Raw genomic sequence first — 27,385 nt, 5'->3', positions numbered from 1 at the left:
TCATAAAGGCATCACTTCTATTATCCAGTCATGCTTTTGAGAACTTATTAAAGAAACATTAGGAGATAAAATTTTGAGAAGAAATAATATAACTTACTGGAAGGTTTTCAGTAAGTTTCTTTTTGAGTAAAATAATCAAAATGTGCTATTTTAGAAACCAGGGGTCTAATTCATACCTTTAGCTTAGCAAAACTTAAAAAATTTCCTTAAGTTAAAATGTTTATACAGCCTCATCTTTTTAAGTCTTTTATTTAAAAATACCTAAATAGCATATTGTTAACTGCAAAGATTTTTCATAATTGCTGGAAGAATGACAAATTGCTGCTTCAGAATGACAAATACATAATATGGTAATTTAATTCACGGTAAAGATTGTAGAAAATCCTCTTATCTGCTTTTTGGGGGTCATATTTGGTTGTACTTTCCCCCTCATCCTCCTGTTAATTCCTGCATTATAATGAAAGTCCTGTAGAAGTAGTACTATAGCAAAATAGTTCAAAAGCATTTTAGGTAATCTGAAGATAGGTTGTGGATTTACTTTGGCCTGTATTTTTCTTCAACTTTGCATGTGAATTTGAATCAAGGCAATGACATGGATGAGAAAAATCCTTGGCATGTTGAAAAACAAGTACAAAAGCCTTACAAAAAGTGAATACGGAATATTCTCAATAGTCTAATTCAGAACATTGCTAGGAATCATTTAAAAGTATGATGGGAAGATATAGTGGGATTTTTTAAGTTCTTTGCACAGCTTAGTCATTCAAACATGTCTCTAAACAGAGCAGAACTAAGCCTTTTTCTACTTTAATGTAGTGTTCAAATTTTATTTTAATGAAGGTAGAGGTATGTTAAAATTGTATGGAAATCAGTGTATGGCTTTACCTGGTACATACTCGAAAATTACATCATAAGTAGGAGTTAATCCACGTGAACTTTATTTAGGGATGTGTCAGCAAGAGAAGGAAAAGGGAAAGCCAAATGGCTCTTGAATTCTTTTCCATTTTATTTCAAGGTTTAGTTTGTTGTTGTTTTTCAAGGAATTGTGGGAGTCGAATGATAATCTTGTTTCTACTGCTAACAGGACTGTAAAGAAGAATTCATAGATGTAGTGATAGAATATGGTGCATAAACTCTTACACTTAGAGTAGTTCACATAACACTATTGCCTTGGAACCTAGTGCATTATGGTACCTTGAACTGTGACTGCACTTCTGTGTCCCAAGCCACTGAAAGTGCATGTCTAACCTGTCTGTATATGATCTAGAAGAGCTAACTCAAATTTGTTGTAGTTCCTGAATTACTTAAAATGGACACAGCCTTGTGGGAGAAATATTAGAGTAAGAAACTGAAATGAAAGGAGAATGGAAAAAAAGTGAAAACAGAATGGTGTGAAGAGTATGCAATTTCAGGTTTATGGACTACTGATGAAGAAAATCAGCTTGATAGCTCATGGAGACCTTGAGAAATTACTGGAATAATTCAGTGTATTCTATTAATGGTTTTCTGTTGTTTCAATTGTTTGGTCTTCCCCTCACCCCCAGCATTATATGCTTGATAACAGTGTATTTGTCTGAATGATGCTTCTGTTTTTTTTCCCACCAACTAGAAATCTTTGTTCATGTGAGGCTGCTGTTGTGACTGTGGAAATGTTTGTAGCACCCGGGAAGATAGATACATGTGAGAGTGTGTAAGTTACCGGCTGGATGCCCTAGTGGTTGAAGAGAATCAGGTCACTTTAAAATCAAAGATCCTGTTTACAGCCCCTGCTGACTACCAGCTTTAAACATTTAAGCTGTAATTTTTCAGTCTGTCTGTCTCATGCTCTATGCACTATCTTTCTCTGAGAAAATTCTGCAAGAATTGCCTTGTATTTCCTAAAACTAGATTAGGGGAGAAAGCTTTCTCGTTCCACTACTGTTTTCATCCCATGCTCCTTCAAATCAGAATCACCCTCTCTCAGCTGGGACTTTAGATGGTGATGATGGATGTCCCTTGTTCAGTCACAGGTTTTGAAACCTGATAAGTTTTTGAAAAACGCTTCTATTTTCAGAAATGTTAAAGTTTGGTAGCTGTATCTCCAAAGATGATCCCCCCAGGACAATGCATCATGCTGTTTTGATCATTTGGTATGTTAGCCCATGTGGCAGTCTTTTTTCTAATGTGTTGTGTGTTGTCAGACAGGAATCTTTTCTTGCTGCCTATATAAACAGTGGAGTCTTCATTTTTAATGTTCTTCTCAAGTTTATTTTTTGTTGGGCAATATTTTTGTTTGTAAAAGCACCTAGGAAAATATGGTTTACTATTGTGCTCATCATTTGGAACAGAGGATGTATACCCTGCTTAGCAAATTAACAACTCTCATATGCTATGATCTGTGTTGCTTGAAACACATTTCTTGTGCAGCCTCATCCTGCAGAGTTCTCCTTCATGCTCTGAGTGTCATCCTGCTCTATGTGGATACAAGCAGCAAGACAGTGTTGTTTGGAAGAAATTCTCTGTCATCATGTCATCAGTCTGTTGAACATTCTAGATGGGATGAATTGTGGAATCAATAGAAGATTTAGTTCTGGCAATTTTTTTAACTTACAGTGCTTCATAATCTTTACAATAATGTAAAATTTTTGTATAAAATGTACTGCTTTACTTTCATATTAATACTTTTCAATATTTTGATTTTATTAATTGGATAATGGATCTGGTAATCTTAAACCCAGGTTTCTCCTAAGTAATGGAATGATGCCACACTAGAAAGCTGTCTGTGTACCTGGTGACCTGGCCTGAAACTTGCTAAAATACTGTACAGCCAAACACAAAATTAAGAAATAATTAAGAACTAATTTAAGAACATATTTTTGCTTATTTTAATACACTGTCTTACCTGAATTGTATCTTAAATAGTCCCTTATTTAGTGCTACAGTTAGCAAAACATTCTGTGAGCTAATGAGGCATGTAGTGGTCATTATGCAGGATTTGCAACAAGCGGATATCTGCAACATACAGATATTCTGTAGAGCTTCACATGCCACCTTTGATGCTAAAACCTGCTTTATCTAAAACTAGGTTATTACCCTTCAGAATACTCCCGTGCCTTGTTCAGAAGGAACCTTTATTTTGTGCTGTTGGCAAAAGATTTAATTTTGATTTTTATCTCTAAGGTCAAAAGGCTGGTGTTTTTCCATCCCAGATTGCTCCTTACAGTATGTACTTCTCTATGTGCACATACTCTGTTCCCACTGGATAGGTCAGAGTCTCGACTGGGATATGATGTGTGTGGGTGCTGGCATATGGCCAGAAATTATATTGAGGATGGATCAGGCTGCTCAAAGATTCTGAATACTTTTTTTTTTTCTGAAGGGGGGAACAATACCTCACAGGTGGGAATGTTTCCAGATATTATATTCTGAGATGAGTGGGAATAAAACTGGACTGAGACCTGTGTAGAATAGATTTACAAAGAAATCCGTGTGCAATTTGATGAGTGACAAGGTTTAGAATCACTTTTGCTTTCCAATAATGAGGAAATATATAGACATGTAATAAAATATCTTGCATGTTTTCCTGAGGTGCTTTAAATTCTAGCAGGTAAAATATGTCAATGAATCTTACTTCTTAAAGAAAATGATCTCTAGAATTAAAAATACACTCTCTTGGAAGCTGCTTGGTAATACTGGAAAATGAGACTAATAAGGATTAGCTTCTTCAGCTGCAGAGGGCATTCATTTGTGTTAACTATCTGCTTGGAATTCGGTCAGGGTGGTGGTAACACATTTACTAGTGGAAGCTCCTGGCCTCATGCTGTCTCCAGGGGCAGAAGGCACTCCCAGGGTCTTGGCAGCAGGGATGGGGCCTGCCTTGTGCAGCTGGGCTCAGGCCAGGGGCTGGGAAGTGGGAGAGACAGCGCAGCCAGCTCCCCCTCTTACAGCACGGAGGGGTTTTTGAAGGCCTGCTGTTTCCAAGTATTGATTCACTTTGTGAAACTGAAATGCAGAGATCTGTGCCAAAAATCTGATAGCTCAGGTTTGGCCAGAGGGTTGAATAACCCCAGGGGTTATTCAGCAGTGATCAATGGAGATGTGACAGTAAAACTATTTAACCTGTTTAGCTTAAGAAATCTGTGAAAGGTATGTCAAATTATATCATGTTCATGTACTTGGTCCATCAAGCCTTATAACTAAACATTTACACTTGGTAATCTTAGTGTAGAGTTAAATCCATATGAAATGTGTACTTGATTTAAAAATTTACTTCACAAGCATTCTTAATTAGCATTCTTTCCAGTCACTTAATATTAGTCTGGGGACGAGGGTTAAACTACTTTTTCTATGTTCTTGAACTTGGATTTTTGGAGAGATGGCAATTTTTGTGCAGAGATACTAAATCTGATTATTTACTTTGGATTTGAGAGACACTTTAGAGTAAAAGTATTTTCGTATTTTGTTTTACGTGGTTGTGGAAATCATACTTCACACATTATCTTAAGAGTGGATGGCAAAGGGAATAAGACTGCTGAAATCATTAGTTTTTACAATTTTTAACACCATATTCTGATGCAGATATGTTTTGTTCTTCTCACAATGAAGCTAAATTAAAATCTCTGAGAAAGAGGTCCCTCTAATATAGCATAATGAAGTCTTTAAATGGGTACAGTTGTAGGTCATCGTAAATAGGAATGCAGTGACCTTTGTCTTGACAATGAAGCTGACACAAGCTTCTCAGAGCTGTTCTTTTTTTTATTATTTCTCCGCCAGAAAGGACACAAATAAAACAGAGGATTCCCCTTCTCCCATCAGTGCACAAAATCAAAAGACTAGAAAATGTGTTGTAACTTGTCAGTTTGCAAAATCTAGAAATAACACAGACTTCTTTCTCAATATAGACACTGCTGCAGGAACAATTGATGGCAAGGAGTTGGGAAAGAAAGGAAAGTCTACTTGACTGGCCATATGACTGCTAAAGGGCCTTCAGTTTCTTAAGGTACTTTCTAATAGCCTGTTGCTCTATTGGGAACGGCGAGAAGCACGACACAGACTCTGTTGTGAGTCGAACAGGAGAGCCCAAGGTTTATTACCTCAGATCTTCTTTTATAGACCGACACGTGAAAGTGCAGAAAGGTAAAACTCTTATTGGTCAGTGAACTAACACATCACCATCATTCATCAGTGGGGTACAGCACCCCTCAACCTTCTCTTCCAAGAAAACAAGAAACTGACAAACAGCACCTGCAAGGCTGTCTTCTATCTCTGAGGATTGTTTTAATTCTTCCTTATCATTTCTCAGGCCACTTTCTCAGGCGAGACTGAGAAAATTATGCGGCCTGCTGTTCCACAAGCACTGTGCTCCCTGCTTTTGCTCATATTTAGCATCTATAATAGCCTGGTTTGATTTTGGGATACACAGCAGTAAGACATTCAAAATTATTCCTTGTACCTATTTACAGTTATGTATCTAGAAAAATCACAAATCTTCCTGTCATTCATTTTACACTCACTTTCACAGTATATTGCAGGCTTGCAATGCACTGTGTTGGAATCTAGCAAGGCTTGAATGTCTTGGTGGCTTGTGTGAAAAAGCAAAGCATTTTGCAGAAAGCAAAATGTGGCTGTTTCCTATGAGGAGACACTGTTGCTCTATCCAACTTATGCAGAGGCTTGTGAATTGCAGTGCTCAGCAATTTTAACCATAGAGAATCATCTGTCATTCTTATTAATGACACTACCTACTACTTTAGGACTTTCTCAAGGCTTCAGCAATGTTGATCTGAATTGTGCTGCTTCTTGCAGAGGAGTGACCTGCGTAGCAGAGCAAACTCTATCATGTGCAGTCAAGGTAACAAATGGAGATTTGTTCCTTTTGTAGGAAGTTGTATCTATAGGACTGGTTCTCTGTGATCAGATAATGATTTTATTTATTTTTAGCCAAGGACTAAAATTACATGGTTTTTTTTGAAGAGAAGCTTGTTTACTCAATGATGATGAATGATATTCCTATGAGGCCACAGCCTGGGTACGTAACCGGAACAGGTATTTTTTCTGGGAATGTCCCTCTCTGAGAATATGCTTCATCAAAAGGAACAAAGAAAGAAAATAAAAGTTTAGAGTATGCACCTGTTATTTTAGAGCTGTGTAAACTAAAAGAGTGAAACAGCAGTTAACATACAATATTATCAGTTTTAAAACCTATTTCAGGAGAACAATACACTGATACCCTATAAATGGATCTAGTGGACAGTGAGAAGTGACTTCAATAGATGAAAATAAAAAGTTATGTAGGACAGTATGTTAATATTTGGCTAGAAATATTTTACTTGTTGTTTTCTATAAATGAGAAGACTTACTTATAAAGCTTACTTAATAAGCTGGCGACCAATTTGATACCAGAACAGCAGTGTGCCCTTGTGGCAAAAAAGGAGCCCAGCAGTGCTACAGGGCTGAATAAGCACCTGGATTTTTTTTGATAGTAGGAGGGCCTGAGAGAGCTGCAAGTGTTCAGCCTGGAGAACACCAGGCTCAGCAGAATCTCATCAATGCCTACAAATACCTAAGGAGAAAGAGAGATGATGAAGGAGCCAGACTCTTTGCAATGCTACCTCCTGGCAGGACAAGAGGGAACAGACACAAATTAAAACACAATGAAATTCCACAAGAAAATTACTGGGAAGGTTGTCAAACAGAGGAGTAAGTTGCCAGGAAAGTCATGGAATGTCTACCTCTGGAGATATTTGAAGCCAAACTGTACATGATTCAGGACAGTCTGCCCTACCTGACCTGGCCCTGAGCAGGGGATGTGGGCAAAATGAACTCAAGAGGCCCTTTCCAACATCAGTAGTGATGTGATTCTCTGTAGTTTTGTTTGATTGGTAGTCTATGTCAAATAGCAATGATAGGTTCCATGCTGAAGGGACAGTGAGTGTCTCTAGGAGGTAGTACAATGGTGTGTCTAAAAGTGCATTGTTTAATGGAACAAATGGGCTCGGGAATTCAGGATGTTGCTGGGACTCCTGGTAAGTAGGTTCAATGTTTCTGATGTCTAGCTTGGACACTTGAGTCTGGATTAGCTTGCAGGCCTTTTCCATGACCAGTCTTCCTTGCTCTGTTGTTAAAGGTTAAGAAGAAAAGATGGTGAAAGCATTGTGAAATAAAATGTTTGCTGTTTCTATTAAAACACAATAAAAAAAAATAAGACACACAATTTTTTTTGGTCCATTTGTTACTTTGTTTTACTAACTTTTCTCCGTTTATTTCTTGTTAACTGTAGAAGGTTACAAAAAGGAAACATCTAACTGACACTAATTTGCCTGATTTGGGGGATGGTAATCGCTTTTTCCCCTCTTCTCCCCAAAGTTAGCTGAAATGGCCTGACTTGAAGCTGCTCTTGTTCAGACCTCATGCAGAGCAAAGCAAGGAAAATGCAGCTTCTGGTTTTGGTTCAGACTTTTGACTTGAAATCTTTCTTCTGGAGAAAGGCCCGCACAGAGCATTATCTTATCAGTCTGTTGATAAGTCGTAACAGCATTAGGCTCTTTCAGGCATTGCTGTCAGCTGTTGTTCTGGTCACAGGCTCAGTTGTTGCAAAAGACTGTCTTGACAGGGTGAGACAGCTTTTTTTTTCTCCTTCCTTTTTAAACAGAAAGCAAAAAATGATTAAAAAGGATGGGGATTAAAATGCATACAGTGAATGGATGACAGCAGCAACATAAGTTTTGTATTCCAGATGTTTTCCAAAGCTTAATCAAAGCTGGATATTATGGAGATGTTATTTGGGTCGTCCTTGGTGGGTCTAGTCTGGCTGTTCCTTGGCATCAGGGCAGCAATGCTAAATGGTGTTGCAGTGAATCCTGAGCTTCCATGTGGTGATAGCTGTCAGTTATAATGGGAAGTTTCATAATTTTCACATATCTATTATAGATTTAGTTTTAAGTAATGGCTTTTAACAGAGGTCAGCGTTTTTCTGACATACCTGCAACAGGCCTTTCTTTGCTCTACGCTTCTTTTGTTTGTTAGACTTGATTTCATCACAGACCTTGGGTTTTATCAGAGGGTGTTGTTTGGACTAACTCAATATTTCCATCTTCAACTTTTCTGGCTCTATAAACAGTAAGTCATTGTTGGTTTATGCTTACAGATACATGTTTCCATGCTTTTAAACCCCTCTTTGTGCATACTCTGTATATACTTGTGTGTATTTGTCAAATGCATAATGTAAATGCAGTAAAAATTTCTGTGAAAATCCCTGGTTCTCTGAGATGTTGCAATAGAAAGATGTTATATTTTTTCAAGGGTAGATACTGGACTAGTGTTTGTCTGAAATGTCAGAGGATATTCTTTTTGACATGCAAAGCCATATTATTGCTGAACACTGTGATTATTGATTTTTATGAAACTTCTTGATCTAATAATGTGGGAAGGCAGCCCTTTATTCATGTATGTCAGTCTGTACTTACTGAACTTAGGGGGATTTTCAGAAAATATTAAACAACTAGCCTCAGGACAGATATATGGCTTCAAATAATCTTAATATTCTTCTACAGTTTTTCTGGATATATTTTTTCTTCTAGTGGCTTGGATTGGTTTTGTTTTTTTAAGATAGCAATCTGAGAAAACAGCCAAAATGCCCCAAGGTGGACTTTCTGGTTCTGGGTGGTGATCATCCTCTGGTTCAGTAAGTGGGTCTGAAGCCCTTGGATGAGAAGGACCGTTGGCATTTGAGCTAGAGAGTGACTGACGACAGGAGCTGCTTTCACCCTCCATGGAACAGGACCAGGGGAGAGCACACCTTTGGAGTAGTTTTCATGGCAGATGCTAATATCTCAGTAATGGTGTACTTGGTAATGTTGCTCTTTTGCATGGGCTGTGTAGCAGTAACTCAAGAGGATGGCCTTGACCCTTGTTCCTTCTACCTTGTTCCAGTCCTGCTTCTCTTTGTGCACTTAACTCAGTAAGCAAATACCAGTTGTCTCATTCAGATCACCCTCTTCTACAAGTCTCTGCCTCTCTTAGCTCCTGCTTTGCTATTTCCATCATCCTATATGTACCCTCTTCAGTTCTCATCTTGTTATTTCTGCTCCTGCATTCCTTGCCTGATCAATTTCTGCATCCTGCTACATGTTCTGTTCTTCCCTCCTGTTCCAGATTCCTTGTCTCTCTGTGTTATTTTCCTTTGTCTGTGCATAGATTTTATTTCCTTGCATGAGATGCAGAGGATTGAAATTTACTTGCCATGTGGATGTCTTGCTGCTGTTGGGATAAAGAGCTGATAAAAAGCTGGCCTTTACATGACTAGTTTGGTTTTACCCTTCCTGGCAGGGCAGGAGGCACATATCCTAGCCCACTGGAAGAGCAGGGCCAACTACAGTTTTTCAGAAATTTGTATAATGTGGATGAATTTAGGTAGATTTTCTTGACAATACAGTCCTGTATGCCTGTGACATAATGGATAGATTCCTATTGAAACTCAGTCATCTTTGGAAGTACTAGAGATTGCCCTTTTTTTTTTAAGGTGATAGTTAAGACAATTTATTTTTTATTATCATTCTTGGAAATAGGCAGGGCTTTCTGCATAACTAATGTATATATTTATTATTATGCACATGTGTACACAGAAAGCATCTGACAGTGTCAAATGTAGTTGATGAAAATGTGATCAGCTTTGCAATCACAAGCATTGTGAGAGGTTTAGGGGTAACATTTTAGAAGGCAAACTATACGCTGTTAATTAGAGTAGATCAGTTGAAATAGTATTAAAGGTAAAGGAGATGGACAGAACTTTTCACAACTGAAGCATCAGGGACTACATTGCCTTGGGCAAGTAATGTTACCAGATACAATAGGTAGTTTATCTGTTGCTGCAGGTTCCATATTCCTATAGAGCAGCTAGTGCTGCAAATTATCTACTTGTAATGCAACAATACATCAGACATCTACTCCTTTTGAAGGCTATTTAATTGAATGAACTGCAGTATAAACAAATTGTATGGTTACATATATGAAAGTCCCAGAAGGATGTGACTTACTTATTCTGTTGTACTTCCAAACCAATTTTTTAAAAAATTTGCAGTGGAGAATTTTAGAAGGATATGCCATTGTAGTAAACTTTTAACTGTTCTAAATATTTCTATGTAAATTAATACCAAATCTTCCATTATTTTAAAAAATAATTGGAGTTTTATGGAGAATATTTAGGAAAGGCACCTTCTTCTTCCAGTAGTACCTGCAGCCAGAGATTAGTTTTTGTTTACATGTTAATGAGTAAATTGGTAGTGTTGCTTAAATGAACCACTCTCAACCCGCAGGGAATACTGACCAGTAGTTTTGGGAAGTGTAATTGGAACTGCCCAGATAACAAATTAAATGCTTGTACAGTCTATTCTCACTGAATAAAGAAGATGTACATCAAAATGTAGTTAAAATGTACTTTTAAAACCATTTAAATAAAAATTTCACAGTTACTTTGCGTTGAAGCAAATTAACTTAGCTTATGTTGAGGAGTTATCTATTTTAGCTAAATGGGAATCACTTTCACATATTGCAGGTTGACCACAGGAAAGATGTTATGGTTTTATTTTAAAAGTTTGTCATAAGCTAAAGCTTATGTGCATCACATACAATCGAACACACGCTTTCCAGTCTAAGTACTGTCTTGTTGACTTGTGCAGAGTGTATTTATTGTATTTATTTTGTATTTATTGTACTTACTGTAAACTTGGTAGCAAATGGTATTTTTTATTCCACCTTTTTTGTGATGAAAGGAGTAACAGTGTGAGGGATTTAGGCTTTTGCACTGAGTGGTCTTGTATTCTGTGTTCTGGGGCTGCAGTTTAAATGCTCAAAGGTGGCACAATTACTGAAAGAAGCCAGCCTGCCTTCTGCAGTCCTTGGCTGCTTGCTCTCTCCAGCAAAAAAAAAAAAAACCCAAAATCAAAAGGGCAGCTTATTTTTCGTGTAGATAATACGTTTTGTCCCATTTTTTGCAATTCACAAAAATACTTACCCCTGCATAGGTGTACATGATGGCACTGAATAGGACAGAACTAGTGGTTTTCTGTGAAAAACTTGATTTAAATTGATCATCATCATGTTTTTCCACTAGTTTAATTGCTGATTGTTCCTGTTCTTTTGTTGTACTCTATCTAGAACTTCAGGTCAGGAGGTCAAGTCTGCTGGCATATTTTCATTCAGAATGGCGTTGCCTCTGGCCCATGCATTCATCTGCCCCTGTTTCATGCTGTTAGTGCTTTCTCTGCTGTACTCACTTTAAAAGCACTGTTTATGGGTTGAGATACTGCCTCCAAAACATAAACATGAATAATTTAATTTATATGTGACATCACTGTAAGTGATATAAACATATGTAATTGTCACAGTATGCTAGGAAAGAATTATTTCAGTTATAATGCCTGTTATTTTTAACTGATTACACTGTGTCTTTGCTAAATTCATCTAAAAGAGAAGAAATGGCAGAGAGCTTCTTTTGCAGTTAACCTTTTGAAAATTGAGTATTGCTGCTTGATGTATGCACAGATTTTTCACTTCTGACAAGAAGAAATCCGGTGTCGTCCTCATTTATAATGTATAGACCTCTCTTTCCATATTTATGTTATTTAAATAAAGAATACTGTGAGTTCTCAGAAATGCTGCCATTCAAGTACATAATGATGGTACCCAGCCTTCTGAGTGTACAGTTTGGAATATGGTGAGGATCCTCCCGCCTTAATTACTGTGCTGCTGCTTTTCCGATTAATGACTGAAACTTTGACTTATTGAACAGCCAAAGACTATCTGAATTTCATTGTTTCTGAGGACATGCAGCTCTGATGGGTCAAGAGAAGGAAAAGATTAACTGACTTTTGGCTAAAATTCACTAATACCTCAGTCACTCCTTTGAATTAGGTCTTCTTGCTCAGAGAATATCTATAAGTGTGAGAAACAGGAACTTCCTAAGTCTTTAATAATATAGTTTTATTTAGACAATGCATTTGTAGAAGTTATAGAGTCAAAATATATTGTGGAGCTGGATTCTCCACAAATTGGCACCTTTCTGAATTCCAGTAGAAGCACTTGTGTCCATAGTTAAGACAACTACTTAGCAGTTTAATTGATTTTTTTTAAGGGGGATTTCTGAAAGTAATAAGGTCTCTGAAAAATGTATTGTTTAAAAATAAATCAATCTCACAGCTGCATAATTTTATGATCTGGTTGGACTTCTATCTTTACAAGATGACTGAGTTGTTCTGTGGGCTCTGAAGCTGGGAGTTGTTAGTTGAATGCATAAGCATTATCGGTACTGGCTGTGCATAGCTGGAAAACTTCTGTAGTTTCCTACAGAACATAGCTTCTGTAGTTTTATACTTTTAAAACTGCCTGTAGGTTGTTTAGCTCTTAAAGTGTAGTGAGTGCATATACAGTATCACAGCATCCCAAATCAAGCTTACCTGGCTGTGTTCTTGCCTCAAAATCAGATTTTTTTACAAGACTATATCAATAAACTTTTTTAAGTTTTCGGTTTGATTTTTTAAAATCATGTTACATTAATATAGCACTGCAATATTTAGGATTACAAATACAGCTTTATTTAAAACAAACAACTTTCTGTGAAATTGCATTACTTTTCTACTACTAAATACAGATTTATATGTGGGGACTAGAATGCTGAAGGTCTCTGAGTCCAATGTTATAAATGTGAATGCTTCCAGTAGCTAATATTTATGCTTTTTCTTATTTTCTGAAAGGTAATATTACGTGTTAGATACTCATCGTGAAGAGCTGAATATCCTTTTTTTTGTATGAAAGTATAACAGTCTTCTCTGACTGATTGTGCAGTCATGACATAGTTGAGGTGAAGATCCAACTTCAAACATTGCAAGATAAATCATTTCCACATTCTTGCTTAAGTGGCTATTTTAGTGTAGAGAAGCACATTTTCTGTTGAGTGCTAATGCCACTGTCTCCTTGACCCAAGGTCTTAACTATTCTGAGCAAAGTAGATTTGGTACTTAGTGTAAGAAAGAGTTTGCAAGTAAAACGGTTGTGCCATGAAGAAATTTTGAAATTTCCGTGCCTTGTGGGATTGTCCATTGATAAATGCATTGATTGAATGAAGTATGCTTTATACAAGGTATTACTAGACATATTCTCCTCTCTTATTTATAGAAACTGGAGTGGGTGGCTGGGATCACAGGCTTGTGTAAGGGACCTCTGAGAAGGGTGCATGTTTCTCAGGTTATAATTTTGGCCAGCTGCTCTGTCCTTGTTTTCAGCAATAAGATCTATTAGCGTGAGGCATTTTGCTAAAAGGGGAGGAAGTAGGAGCGTTTAGTGTTGCATAATGGAATCAAGACTGTAGTTTTATCTTAATTTTGCTGTTTGAGGGCAGTCTGGCAAGCCATGGAATTATTTTGTAGTCTTAGGAGATGAATCTCTGGACTTTAGTTAACTAACAATGCTGGTTAAGCTTCAGTACCTTTATTGCTGCTAGGAATATAATGGAATTAACTACAGTCAGCTACATTTAACATGAGCTCAGGCTATGGCCATTTCTGTTTTCAGTGTGCCACCTTTGAGATGTGTTGCTGCTTTCAGTCTGAGTTGCCAGTACTCTGTCATGATGTTCCCAGACCTCTTGAGCAGTGGCAGTCCCATTACAGAAGAGCCTCTTCTGCCTCTGGATTGTACCAGCTTGTGGTGTCAAATTTTTCCACAAATACAGAAAGGCCTTGAATATCTGAAAGACTTTCTAAGTTTCAAAGAGGAAAAGGGAGAAACAGGGAGAAAATATATGCAATTATTCTGCTATTCTTTTGGCTTCTTATTTTTAGTGGCTGCACTAAATTTAGAAATTCTAAAACTGAGAATTTACATGGGATGCTCTTGCCCTGGTACTACCTGGTGATTCTCCAATTATTTTTCTAGCACAGAACTGTCCAGCTTTATCTGCCAGCATAGAAAGAGTGTGGGACAAGGTCTCTGTCTGCTTCATGCTGTTCCTGCCTTTTGCAAGAGTAGCCTTGCATCTCTAAAGAGATGAGCTATTGTTTGGAAAAGCCTTTTCCTATTTCTATTGTTTCCTCATCTCAAGAAAATAGACAAATAGACTGCGAAAGATATATAGCATTTACCTTTAAATGAATTTTGCTGGGTTTAATTCAGGCAGCAACTTCAGTGACTGTTTATCAAATACCATCACACTGCTTATTTTTTAAAGGAAATGGAAAAAATGTCTGATACAGAGGCATCTGAAGTGAAACACTCAATAATCACAGTATACCAAGATCTTACCTACTGGAAATACTGTGTGTCAATGTTAAAAATAAAACATAGACTCATTTAGTCCTGAGCATTTACAAGTAAATTTTTTGAAACAGAAGAGAATAGATGAGAAATGAGTTTTCTTGGGAAATAAACTTGGGTACTTCAATTTGTGCTTCTCACAATAGGTATTTCAGTAGTGTGCATAATAAATAAAAAGTTGATATTTAGTAATGCAAACAATGTCAGCAATAATAAGGATGGGTAATGACAGTCCAGAAGCATTTTCTGGCTGAGGATACCAAGAGAAAAACTCACTACTCTGCAGTTGGTAAAGTATTATATTTTCTCATTCTCACTTCCTCCAAGCTGCCTGTCAATCAACTGTTATGCTCTTTTATGCCAGTGCATTTTAGGGTGGACTGGAAAAGCTACTTGTGAAAGATCCAGCCTGCATTAAAAGAATTTGTTTAAAAAAGAAATTCCTTGCTAGCTTAACAGGACTGCTCAAAGGAGTCAAACATTTATGGATATGGTAAGTAGCTATGTCATGGAGCATAAGGAACCATAAAGTGTAATTATGGAATATTGAATCCTAAATAGAAGCTGAAAAGTAAAAACAAGTGTGGTGTATGTTTTGTGTAATAAACATCTTTAAGAATGTAAAGTAGCCATAGAAAAGTCACTCAAGACTTTGCTTCCCTTTCTACTCCTCTTCAGTTCACATATGCACACAAGATTAGATTTTACTGAGTGAGAACACTCAACGCTCTTTTTCCCCTTTGGAAACATATATAATGACACTTGCCTAGCTGCTTCATATTTCTAGTCTTTCTTTTCCCTCCTTGAAGGGGAAAGATTTACACAGTGTCTGCAGTTGTATGAAGAAAACAATTAGGTAATTGTTGGGCTCAGTATACTGAACATATAAAGCTTCATGTGACAGCATAAGTTATTAGCTACAGTTGAAGATAAATTCACTTACTCTGCATACTAATTGGTGAAGTTCTAGTTGAGCTAGTGACTCCCATTTCCTTCCAATCTGAAAAATATTTTCTTTGAAGTGGGATGGCAGTGGTGGTTTGTCCTTATATTTAACGTGGTTTTATATTTTGATTTTTGTATTCCTTGATTTTGATAAGAATAGTTGTAGATAAGACACAGGACAGATTTCCATGTTTTAACTGAAAGTACTTTTAGAAGTATCAGATCTTTTTATTGTTCTTTCACTTAAATAGTGAAATATGAGTTATGATTGGGTTACACTGCAGGATGAGTTCTCAGGTAGCTGCAGGTCACTTGCATGAAAATTATTTTTGATAATTCCTTCAGGGCAGAAAAAATGTAATAAAGGAATAACTGATATTTCACAAAGTGTTTCTGAATACACAAAGTATATTTAGTGTTTGCATATTTGCATAGCCAATGTCACAGGCCTTTCATCATAAAGATTTTTCTTTTAAAACTGATATTTCCGTTCACCATTGTTCTGAAAAGGAAGGGGAAAAAGAAGTCTTTGAAGTAAGTACCTATAGTTGAAATTAGCATGGACTGAGTTCAATGTAACACAGAAGCAACATCATCTCAAACTGGGACACAGAGGAGGAGACTTAGCTCATAAAGTATTTGGTGAAGTCAAAATATTTAGTTTGACATTTTTCTCGCTGTGGCTCTCAAGGCTTTGATCTCTTTGCAGAGAAGATGGCGATTTGCAAGGGGCAAATTAGAGCCTAAATATTTAGTAAAAATTATGGTACTTACAACAAAAAAAGAAGTAGAGCATTTATTAATTAGGTATTAGTATTAGTTATTAGTGTGAATAAAAGCATGATTACTTACGTTATTATTTGGCACATTTAGCATCTAGAAGAACCCCTTAAAATTGTTTTCATGTTTGCCTTAAATGCTACCCTTTTTTTTTTCTCCTTCAGATTTATTACAGTAGTACTAAATTTGTAGGTTTTCAAACTCAGAATCTGAATTTCCTCAGCCTTTTTCTATACTGTTACTTGCTTTTTGCTTCCCTCCAGTTACCTTTTTCTTACCCTGAATCGTTGTCTGTTAATTTTTCTTTGTTTCTCTTCTGGCCCAACTATGACTGTGACTTTTAGCACACAAAGAAGGACAATTTCTCCTTTTCTGGTGTTACAGGTTTATGTACAGGACTGTAATTGTCTTTGTAGAGAAACTACCTCTTCTGTTGTTGGCATCAACCAACTAACATCAACAAGCTCTGTATTTAAATTCTTAATTAAGATTTCTGAGCATGTAACTTTTTTCTCAAGATCATACACCTCCCATGTGAAGAAAATGCTCACTTGCAGGATGCTCCGCTGCTATTTCCCTTTGACTGTGTTGTAAAGATTTTATACCCTTTAACTTTCTCACTGTGGGAGATGACTTTGGAGTGTATGGTGGAAGGAAGCACTGGGGAGCAGAGTAGCTTTGGCTTTAAAGCCAAGTCAGCTGTGTTGTAGAAGCTAAAAGCAAAAATCAGCACTGGGATGAAAATAAATTGCTGTCTGGGAGAAATATTTTATCTACGGTATTTTTGTGACATCATTGAAAAACTGAAATAAATGTTTGATAGATGTGCCATGAAATCAGCCCAACATCCTCATTAGAGGAAGTAAAAAAAAATTTTTAATGCACAAAAAACCAAATTAGATTACTTCTGCATGGCTCTAAACACAGATGGGCAAAAGTTTCTCGTGTTTAAGTGATTATTTAAGAAATGTAGTCTGGTTAACTTCTTGCCCCTAATTGCATCAGTATTTGAAATTTTCTTTTGCACTGCTGCCTGTAGCTTTGACACATTAATTTACATAACCTATTATTTTTAGGATCTGTCTCCTTGGAATGGCTAACCCCTACAGTGTTGTAGGAGAGCACTCCATGGAGATGTTCAGTAGAAGCACCTACTTTTCTTTTACTTGCCTCAAAATTGCTTCTTTATTGTGTCCTCCTCCTTTTGTAAAGTTCAAGGTCAGTTTTATTAAAAATAATTGCGTGATTCGTATCTCTGACTCACTGTTTTGCCCAGCCCATCAAAACAGAAATGTTAAGGCCACCGCAGGAGTCTGCCTTGGGTTGACATCAGCAGTGTGTTAAACAGGGAAAGCTTTAGTATGCAAATACAAACAAGGGTCTTGGAAAATTCTCAGCAGAGGAAAACGGGTTGTTTGTCAGTTTTGTAGCGTTTACGTGCTTTTCCTATTGTGGCAACAGATTTTATTTCCTAAAGCCTGTTTAAGGCTCAGTGTCACTGTGTTTATCCTGAGGGTCTCCGATAACGCCTTAAGCGCACGCAAGGGGGCTGAGGTGGGACATGGCGTGAGGCACCGAGCTCTTTGCCACTGGGGAACAGAGCCCTGCCTTCACCGCGGGGCCGCAGAGCCTTTCCTTCACCGCGGGGCCGCAGAGCCCTTCCCTCACCGCGGGGCCGCAGAGCCCTTCCTTCACCGCGGGGCCCGCAGAGCCCTTCCTTCACCGCGGGGCCAGAAAGCCCTGCCTTCACCGCGGGGCCCGCAGAGCCCTTCCTTCACCGCGGGGCCAGAAAGCCCTGCCTTCACCGCGGGGCCCGCAGAGCCCTTTCTTCACCGCGGGGCCACAGAGCCCTGCCTTCACCGCGGGGCCCGCAGAGCCCTTCCTTCACCGCGGGGCCAGAAAGCCCTGCCTTCACCGCGGGGCCCGCAGAGCCCTTCCTTCACCGCGGGGCCACAGAGCCCTGCCTTCACCGCGGGGCCACAGAGCCTTTCCTTCACCGCGGGGCCACAGAGCCTTTCCTTCACCGCGGGGCTGCAGAGCCCTTCCTTCACCGCGGGCCCGCAGAGCCCTTCCCGGGCTTTGGAACCCTCGGGTCACTGCGTGTCCCCGCCCGGCAGGGCCGGCTGCAGGCAGGGAAGGGCAGCAGGCAGGGCGGGGCTGCAAGCAGGGAAGGGCTGCAGGCAGGGAAGGGCTGCAGGCAGGGAAGGGCTGCAGGCAGGGTGAGGCTGCAGGCAGGGCGAGGCTGCAGGCAGGGAAGGGCTGCAGGCAGAAAAGGGCTGCAGGCAGGGCGAGGCTGCAGGCAGAAAAGGGCTGCAGGCAGGGAAGGGCTGCAGGCAGAAAAGGGCTGCAGGCAGGGAAGGGCTGCAGGCAGGGCGAGGCTGCAGGCAGGGAAGGGCTGCAGGCAGGGAAAGGCTGCAGGCAGGGAAGGGCTGCAGGCAGGGAAGGGCTGCAGGCAGGGAAGGGCTGCAGGCAGGGCGAGGCTGCAGGCAGGGAGAGGCTGCAGGCAGGGAAGGGCTGCAGGCAGGGAAGGGCTGCAGGCAGGGAGAGGCTGCAGGCAGGGCGAGGCTGCAGGCAGGGAAGGGCTGCAGGCAGGGAAGGGCTCGGCTCGGGCTGTGCTACCACAGCCCTCAGATCCCCCGGCCCGGCCCCGGCCGCCTCCTCCCACAGGCGAGCGCTCCGCGGCCAGCAAGGCGCTGGGAATGCCGTGAGCGCGGCTTTGCTGGCCCTGCCGAGCAGCTGCATTTCTGTCAGGGCCCTTGTACTGGCAGTGAACTGCTGAGGGATGAAGACATGCGGAAGAGTTCAGCATTCCTATTTCTCTTCGTCTTTGCTGACTTCGTGGCTCTGAATACTGTATTTCCATTGCATATTCTTTCCAAGGTTTTTTTGAAAAAGCGTAAAGCCTGGCTTATTCATTGAAAGTAATCAGTTTGAATGAACATCTTAGGGCAGATTTATGAAATAGTCAACAGATGTGTGTTCCCTGCCATCAAATGGGAAAGCAGTTATGGTTATGGTTACGATGTTTGTGTTTTGGTCTTTTTTCTTATTTCCACCCCCCCCTTTTTTTTTGCTATGTAACATAGAATATTGTCCAAAACATTCTGGAGGGAATTGTGAGTTTCCATGAAGTTATCTTACAGTATTCTTTTAAGTGAATATTTTTTTATTCCTAAAATTCATGTTAGGCAATTCTCCATATTGCACTTTTCTGCCAGGAAACATGCTTTCTCATTCAAGCTTGTACTGTCTGTTTTGATTCAAGCATTCACTGTAATTGAATCCTGTGTTATCAGGGTGACTGTACTTGTTCCTAGTCACTAACAAGGTACATAGTTTGCTGACATCTGCATATGGATAGGTTTGAAACTTGTTGTGTCCTGTAATCATTCCTCCTCAAAGAAAAGGCTTGGTGAGGAATGAGCCCTCAGGAGCTACAGACTTGATGGCATTCATGGAGGGGTCGTCAAAATTCCTTTAATAGTTTATTATTCAGTGGAGTCATAGCCTATGGTTCTGTCTTCAACTCTTGACTTTTGCAAGTTTTGCTCAATTTTAGAGCATACTGTTATCAAGTCAAGGATTCTAAGAGGCTGTTTTTGGTTTTGGTTTTTTTTGTTCCATTTTGATCTGATTGCTTCAATAATTTCCACCAGCTAGACAGTGCTGTGAGGTATTTGCAGGTTAAGCTGATCATTGTATCCCAATTATAAGACAGTTGTTAATTTTCCATATCATGATGATTTTGGATGTTATTCTTTCACTCCAGGGCTTACAGTTCAAGGGGAGAATTTTATTGCAGAAATGATAACTTTCAGGTATTGCTTTAGAATTGAGTTTCTGGTGACTCAGATGTTTTAGTATTTAAATAATTCCATTTAATGATGTATTTTGTAGGAATCATTACTAAGTAGTAATTTCAACTCTGTATTTGTTATTCCTTAATGGAAAACAATTTTGCAAAAAAATGTTTTTTTTAAATTAAAACTTAGAGAATAGTTAGGCTTGGAAGTGATCTTAAACATCATCTGCTTCCAACCTTCCATTACTTCTTGAGAATATGCAAAATTTCTGCTCAGGTGACTGGGGAGAAATTGAACAGCTCTAGATGTTACTATTTTCTGCCCTAGGGAAGGGAGAAGGAAATGTGCTCAGTATCATGGAGCAGTTTCAAAATGAACCACAATGTTTGAAGAAGTGAATGCAATGAACCTGGTCAATTATTGTCTTGATATCACTATATGTAAAGGTGACGGAAAATAAAGAAGGGGAAGCTCATTCAGCAGGGTGCATCTGAGTGTGATTTCCAGCCTGCTGAGTGAAGAACCCCAAAAAGCTCACACTGTCTTTGACCTCCCTCTGCTACTGAGGTTAGGAAACTGCAGCAAGGAAGATGTGATGATGCTACTCATTAATTTTCCAACAAATGAGCTGTTGCAGATAGGTAGGAAGTGACCCAGGATTTGGTTTTGTGTTTATTTTTTTTTATCTTTAATAAGGGCATTTGAGTTTGAGTAGTTACAAATGTAACTCACAAATGGTTAAAAAATTATTTTTCTTTCTCTGAGACATACAATCTTCAAGCAAGGAACTTTTCTCTACTTTTTCTTTCATTTTTGGTTTTTCTTTGTTCTTTTTGATCTGAAGATTTGGGCCAGCTGTCTATTATTTTGGCCTTCTAAACAATTTGCAGAGGTGGTGTAGATGTGTGATATATGTAAGCTGTGTGCCACAGGTTGAGAACAATTTTATTCCTGCATTGATTGGTTTATAATTCCTACTAACTTCTGTATAATTTAATTTAAAGTAATTTAAAGTAGATGTATTATCATTTCAAAAGAATGCATCCTGCAGAGGTGTGTAATAATGAATATATATTCTGATGCATGAAAACTTCTGGAATCTTTTCAGTCAAAACTGCCATTGGTTATGACATGAAGAGTTGGTTTGTTTTTTGGTTTTGGTTTTTTTTAATTTGGTGGAATTTGCAAGAGTTACTCAGCTTTAGAGATTGTTGTAGTATTAATTTGGAAGGTGTAAATAATAGCACTGAAAAGATTCATTTGAAAAGACCATAAGTTAAATAATGTATTTACTATGAAATTTTATTACTAGATGTTTAATTTTGGAGAGATGGAAAAAGTGGTGATTGAGTAACCTGTTTGTCTGATTTGTTTGATTACTGAGTTAAGGAGCTGTCTTCCTTTGCTAATAGTAGTACTTAACACACATTGCATATTCTGCTACTGTTGTGGAAAGCAAAGCTGGAAATGGAGAGTAGTGGGTCCTTTACAGCTTCTGAGCAGATGATTCTCTAAATAAACTGGTTATTACAATAATTTGAAGTAAGCACTGTTTCACTTCTACAGCCAAAAGAATGGTGGCTATTGTCATGAGCATCACTGAAGAAGAGGTATAATATATGTGTTTGGGAGATTTCCCACAGATTCTAGAGCAGAAAATAGAAGTGACCTAGAAACATTTTGTGTGAAGCCAAGTTGGAGTCCTGAAACACATTCTTTATGCCTAAAAATTGTTGACATAAATTTCTTTTTCAGTATTGAACATTGTTTAGAGTAGTATTCAAGAATCATCCTTAACAGTGGTTTCTCTCCATTTTGGATTATCAGATGTGAGGTAGACAAAATAGCTGCAAACATGTTACCTGTCCTGCCTTTGCTGTGGATATTTGTGATTCACACACACACAGATCAATGTCTCAAGTTGGTTTTTCTTCTCATCCTTTCATTTTGCTGGAATAGATTTGTAATTAGTTAAGACTAAATGCAGAGATAATGTGTAGTGCCAGCAGTCTGGCAGTCTGTCACAGAGCCATTGCACTTCACCTTTCCTCCTGGAAAACTGACCTCCAAAAGCCACATTCATGTTGTGTGCCTCAGGAAGTGGCTCTCCATTCTGAACAAGTTTATTGGCACTTTCTTTTTCAAAACTGTATGTGCTTCTGCATTAAGTTATTCTGGCTCTGAAGTTTGGTATTTTGTTAGATTAAGGTTCACTTCTTTCCTTCTTAGTACCCCTGGCAGTTGTGTTTTATGACACATGGATAAATCAGCCCATTGTGTGTGTGCTGTTTCAGGTATGATTTTGCATCTGTATCAAACCAGTGGTTAGTGAGTCTTAGGACGAGCAAGAGTTTGTCTGCTTCAGCAAATTGGAGTTGGTCTCTTCCTGCATATTCTTGTTAAAATACCCATTTGCTTAATGACTGAAGACAAATGCATTAAGGATACTGTGACCTCTGTCTGGAATCATTAAATAGGGTTGTGATGATGAAGAAAGAATCAGGAAAATTAGGTACTCCTTCAATAATTTTTTTTAAAATTTTTGATGCTGAGACCAGCTTAATTCACTAGTCTAATAGATCTCCACTGGCTTTTCTTGTCCACAGACATTGAAAAAGATGCAGGCTGTTTCATTATTACATACTGTTGTTCTCACGTGTATTAGCGTAGTGGTGACCAGAGACAAACTGACCAAAGCACAGATTATGTTGTTAAGCAGTAATTACTTAAGACATGAAGCAATCTTTTGCTATTCCTGTCAGTTATGTAGCAGGTTAGTTAATAGATCCACTCCCATGTTTGAAAGTGCCTTGCTTAATACAGACTTTTGTGGTGCCTGCCCAGTGTGACTTCGAGGAGGCTCAGTTCTGGACTGTTTTCCTTGCCTGTGAATCAGGCAGCCCAGTGTATTTTTAGTGCTGCAATATATTTATGTTCTTAGATAAGTAGCAGCCTCTCCTGGACTGGGCAGTCCCACATGGGCAAAGGCAAACCTCCACAGAAGATGGTGCTGGTGACTCTTGCTGCTGATATTCTAGAGACACTCTTAAGGAGTGTTATGTTATCCATCTGATATCTCAATAACATGAAATTGTTTAGGTGCAAAACATAAGAAAGGTTGTGAGTGCAAGGAACAGTTCTAAAGTACCTTAATCCTTCCATGGATAGCACCACTATTGGGTTACACGGTTTTAATCCCAGGGGAGTTGTTGCCTGACATTAAACTGTCCAAATAGTATTTATATCTGCTGCTGCCCTGCAAGATCACTTAACCCTGCACAGCAGTTTAAAAGTAGTTAATGACAGACCCAGCATGACTTGCCCCTTATGAATGATCACATAAGTTCGACCTGTGCTGTCATGGTTTATGGAGGAAGGCAGTTTGTCCATAGCCTGCTTCAGCCACAGCAGGTAATTTGAAATGAAATGAGACAGTTTCTACAAGCAGATTGATTTGGGAATCTTGCCTGTTCTTCCCTTTGACCCTTGACAAGTTGACACTACAAAGATTGTGACTTTAAAAAATGATTGGGTGCAAATACATTTAGGTAGATGATTTACTATGTGTTAAAGCAAGGACAGTGCATTTAGAATGGAGCTGTGAGGGAAGGTAATTGTAAACTTTAACAACTCGTGTTTTATGTTTCTGTATCTTATTAATTATCTGAGTAGGTGAATCTCCTGATAACAGGAGACCAAGTAGTGTATCTAATAAACTATGTGTGAGAGTCCACAGACTCTGCATACCAGCATTCAGTATTTTAGTTACGCAGAAATAAATGTATGGGATTTAGAAATGCAACTGGAATGCTTTCTTTGAGCTGCAAGGGTTAAGTCTGAAGATGAACATCTGGATGTATAGGTTTACCAATCCAAAGATGTCTTTATTTTGTTGTTTGTAAATGCAGTCATGCAAATACAAATATTGAAACAGCAAGTTCCAGCATACCATAGATAATTGGCAAATAGTGAAATAATGAAAGGACGCCAGAGAGAGAAAATCACAATTATGTGCCTATAAATACTCTGGTTTTGCAAAGCTTACACCCTCTTAGTTAAAAAGAATGATGTAGACTTTAGAAGACACTAAATGGAGATTTTATTCGAGTGCCTTTTCCTGATTTATGTAATTGGATTTTTCCCAAACTATTACATGATTAATTACATCATTTGAAAATAAACAGCTAAAATGTATTGCTTCTGAGTAATTACTAAAATGATCCAGGACAGTATGTGAAACACAAATACAAAAGTTGCTGTAGTATGTATCATAAGAGTTTCATTATAATTCAAATTGGAATGTTTAATTAAATAACAGTCCTAGAAAGCATAAACTCATCTTTGATAAGCCACCTAGCATAAAATGTTCTATGAATGTGTAGTTGTAAAGGCATAATACAAAGTAAATGTTTGCACAAAGTTCATCTCTCCGCACGTTTTTCTCCTACTGTCTGTTCAAAATGCTTTGTCTGAAGCATAATTCTGAAGATGCTTATAAAAAAATTCTTATTGGTCTGAAATTGTTTAATACCTTTTTGACTGTGTCTTTACTGAAGAATATTAGAAGTATTTTGCTGAAATGTTTCTTTATGTTGTCCATTGGGTTTAATAGACATGCCATTTAATAAGCTCTCTACCTGTAAGGATAGACTATTTGACCTTTGTGACCTGCCAGTGGTAGACATAGTATAAGATTGCTTTGTGAAATAAAGCTGTCGGTAACATCAACAAAATAAAAAATGATCGTATTCCAATACTCTCTGCTCAGTACTATGACAGCACTGAAATATGGAATAAAATTGAAAGTAGATTAGTTTTGGGTCCTAAGTCATGTTTTGACAAGATATAAGAGAGGAGAACATATCTTTGAACTTTTAGTTTTAAAGTTTTTTAATGAAAATATTTATCATTTTGTAAGGTTCCTTCTTTCTTTATCTCAACGGGGCTGTATAACCTTAAAACAATCCATTCTCTTATTGTAAGGGATATAAATACTGTACTATCTCTTATATTAAACATCATAAAGGATACATGCACAGTATGAAATTGCTTGACACTTGCACGTAAAGGACTGTCATGTTAATAAAAAGCTTATTGGAGAGGTTGAAAAATCAGTCATTAATAAGCCACATATTTTTAAACTATGTAAAGCATGTAAATACTGCAGACAAGAAGGCCGGCTTTTCCATATTTTCTCCTCTCTTTTTGGAATACATAAAGGTCAAAGCAATAGTGTAAATGAAAATTATCCAATTTCCTCTTCTGTGCTTATTGTAAACTTTTATTAGAAAATAATACTTTTAGTTGCAGTTATTAATCAAATCAAATGAAGAGTTTGGGGGGAGCAATGATGACATGACTGTGAATGCTAGAATTTAGGCAACTTGTTTTCAGTATTTTCTGAAGAAGGAAAAAAACAAACAAAAAGAAGAAACCTTTAATGTGGGAGTAGGAAAATCTGTCACCAAAATCCACTTTGTACTCTAGCTATGGAGTGTGGGGAATGGAAGGGAAGGTATATTAAACAGTGACCATAGTCTGTCTTCATTTCTGTGCATCAAAAATAGAAATCTAATGAATTTTCACCTCTCAGTCTAGGGTTAACATCATCAGCTGTTTCTCTTTGTTTTTTTTTTTTTTAATACTACCTTTTTTGAAAATTTCTTTTAGTTTGGTTATTCTCATTTGTCACTTCTATTCCTCTAAGTGTTCAATTGTTAGTCTTTTTAAAAAATACTTTTAAGTTAATAGAGTGGATTTTTTTCATTATAAACATTTATTTTTGAAGCCAAAGGAATAAAATACCTTTCCTGAATGAAGTCACAGTACTTCTGCAAAGATATTAGTCTCAGCAAATTAGGGTATTCTCTGAAGAAATATGAGATTTTTTTTTTAAATGTAACTCATAAACAAAAAAATTAACATTAAATCAGGTAGAAAATTAATACAGAGTTTCTGTCTTACCCAGTGCTGCCTCTAAGAGGACTGCAGTGATGGTCTTTTTAGCAGAGGTTTATCTTCTTGGAGCATGATATAACTCCAAAGTTCAGTAAAATAATGTCAACCAATATCAAAGGAATGTTGCCCATACTCAAACTGTGCCTCAAGTCGTTTGAAATGAGGAGAAGAGCTTACAGGAAAATCTACCTGCTCTGCATTGGGGTGTACTAAAGGACAAATGCATTTGACTGTGTTATGACTTTGTGGTTTTGTCCTTTCAGATGATGTGAAAGCTGTGTAATTGGATTATCCTCTGGCCCCACAGAAGGTTGAGGTGCTCTGTTGCTGAGATCTTTGGTGGAAACTGTTTTCTCTCTCTTTGAATGAGATTAATCCCCATTACTGTTGGTTTCTGTGACTGTAAGCCAGGAGTTGTGGCCCCAAGTAGCAGCATCTTTGCTGTTTTGAGTTCTCAGTTCTCATTATCATTTCAATGCCAATGGCCAGCGTTGCCCAGAAAGTGGGGCAGGGGTGGAGAGCATGGAGTATCAGTCACCAGCAAACACTGAGGAGGAGTGTCCTGCTGGAAGTACCATGTGCCCCTTTTTCAGTGGTGAGAAGCTCCCAGAGAGAGTAAACTCTGGCTGGCACAGTGAGGTATGGTTTCCATGTGTGCCTGGCTGGGGCTGTCAGCAGCAATAGGACATGGCTTTGTTGTGGATTCACTTAAGCAAAAGGAAAGTGTTCCCCTGCTTTCCCAGATTTTGCATCAGTATTCTTTCTTTTGGCAGGAGTACTTATTATTTTTCCTTTCAGACATACGTGCATATCTAAAAATATAGTTTATAATGCTGTTTTTCCTTCTTTCTGGTGATTTTGGAGAAGCCTGTTTGTTGGAGGTGGGCTGTAAGACAGTGAACAGGACAGTGATGAAGCACGTGGTTTTGTCTGTAGCTATTAATTTGCTGTTTCACGTCATCATGTGTCTTCTTTATCCTACCCTACCATTCCTTGCCCAAATTACAGTGATAGCTAGAATTACTCAGAAAATGGGCAAGAGAAAGTGGTGTCTAGCTGCCCATGATTTGCCAGGAGTTCTTTTGGATTTGCATTCCTTGTCTATCTATGCCAGGCAATTTTTCAGTCGTTACATATCTAACTCTCTGAGATGAACCATGTGGAGCTACAAATGGACTAATCCTAAATGGTTTTTTATGAGTCAGTATTTGTCAGTTCTGAGAACCGTTGTTACAAGGATGATCAGAAATTTGTTACTTTAAACTCAGATTTTTGGAAATCTACCTCAGTGGATTAAATAGAGACTGAGAACATTGAAACAATCAAGCAGGTTTTTTTACCTTTCAACAGGATATTTGTAGTCTTATGCCTATTTGACATGGTATGCGTTTCTTAAAACTTCTGACTTGTTTAAACAGCTGTGTAACCATATATTTTTTAATTTAATTGCTTCGCATTGAAAAATCATAAAGATTTAAGCAGAAGTTCCAGATTCTTCGTAATTGACCTGAATAATTGGCTTAAAAATGAAAGTGTAAAAAATAACATCTAAAACTTGATATTAAACCAAAGGTAGAGAGGAGGACTGGGAAGGATCAAGAAAAGAGGAATGAGGT

The 27,385-nt window shown here is 38.2% G+C and overlaps 1 long non-coding RNA gene across 1 annotated transcript; it reads right to left on the bottom strand.

The window, feature by feature from the left end:
• Positions 1-15,373: 15,373 nt before the first annotated feature.
• Positions 15,374-24,314, bottom strand: LOC147651608 (uncharacterized). The gene is made up of 3 exons (XR_015290342.1): positions 18,049-24,314; positions 17,693-17,994; positions 15,374-17,638 (listed from the first exon to the last, which is right to left on the bottom strand). It is a non-coding gene; the product is annotated as an uncharacterized LOC147651608 (long non-coding RNA).
• Between the last annotated feature and the right edge of the window lie 3,071 nt (positions 24,315-27,385).

This window comes from Cyanistes caeruleus, chromosome 9, assembly GCF_971803275.1.
Source record: "Cyanistes caeruleus chromosome 9, bCyaCae1.hap1.1, whole genome shotgun sequence".
Taxonomy (NCBI): Eukaryota; Metazoa; Chordata; class Aves; order Passeriformes; family Paridae; genus Cyanistes; species Cyanistes caeruleus.
This window is presented reverse-complemented; position numbering and strand designations above follow the sequence as displayed.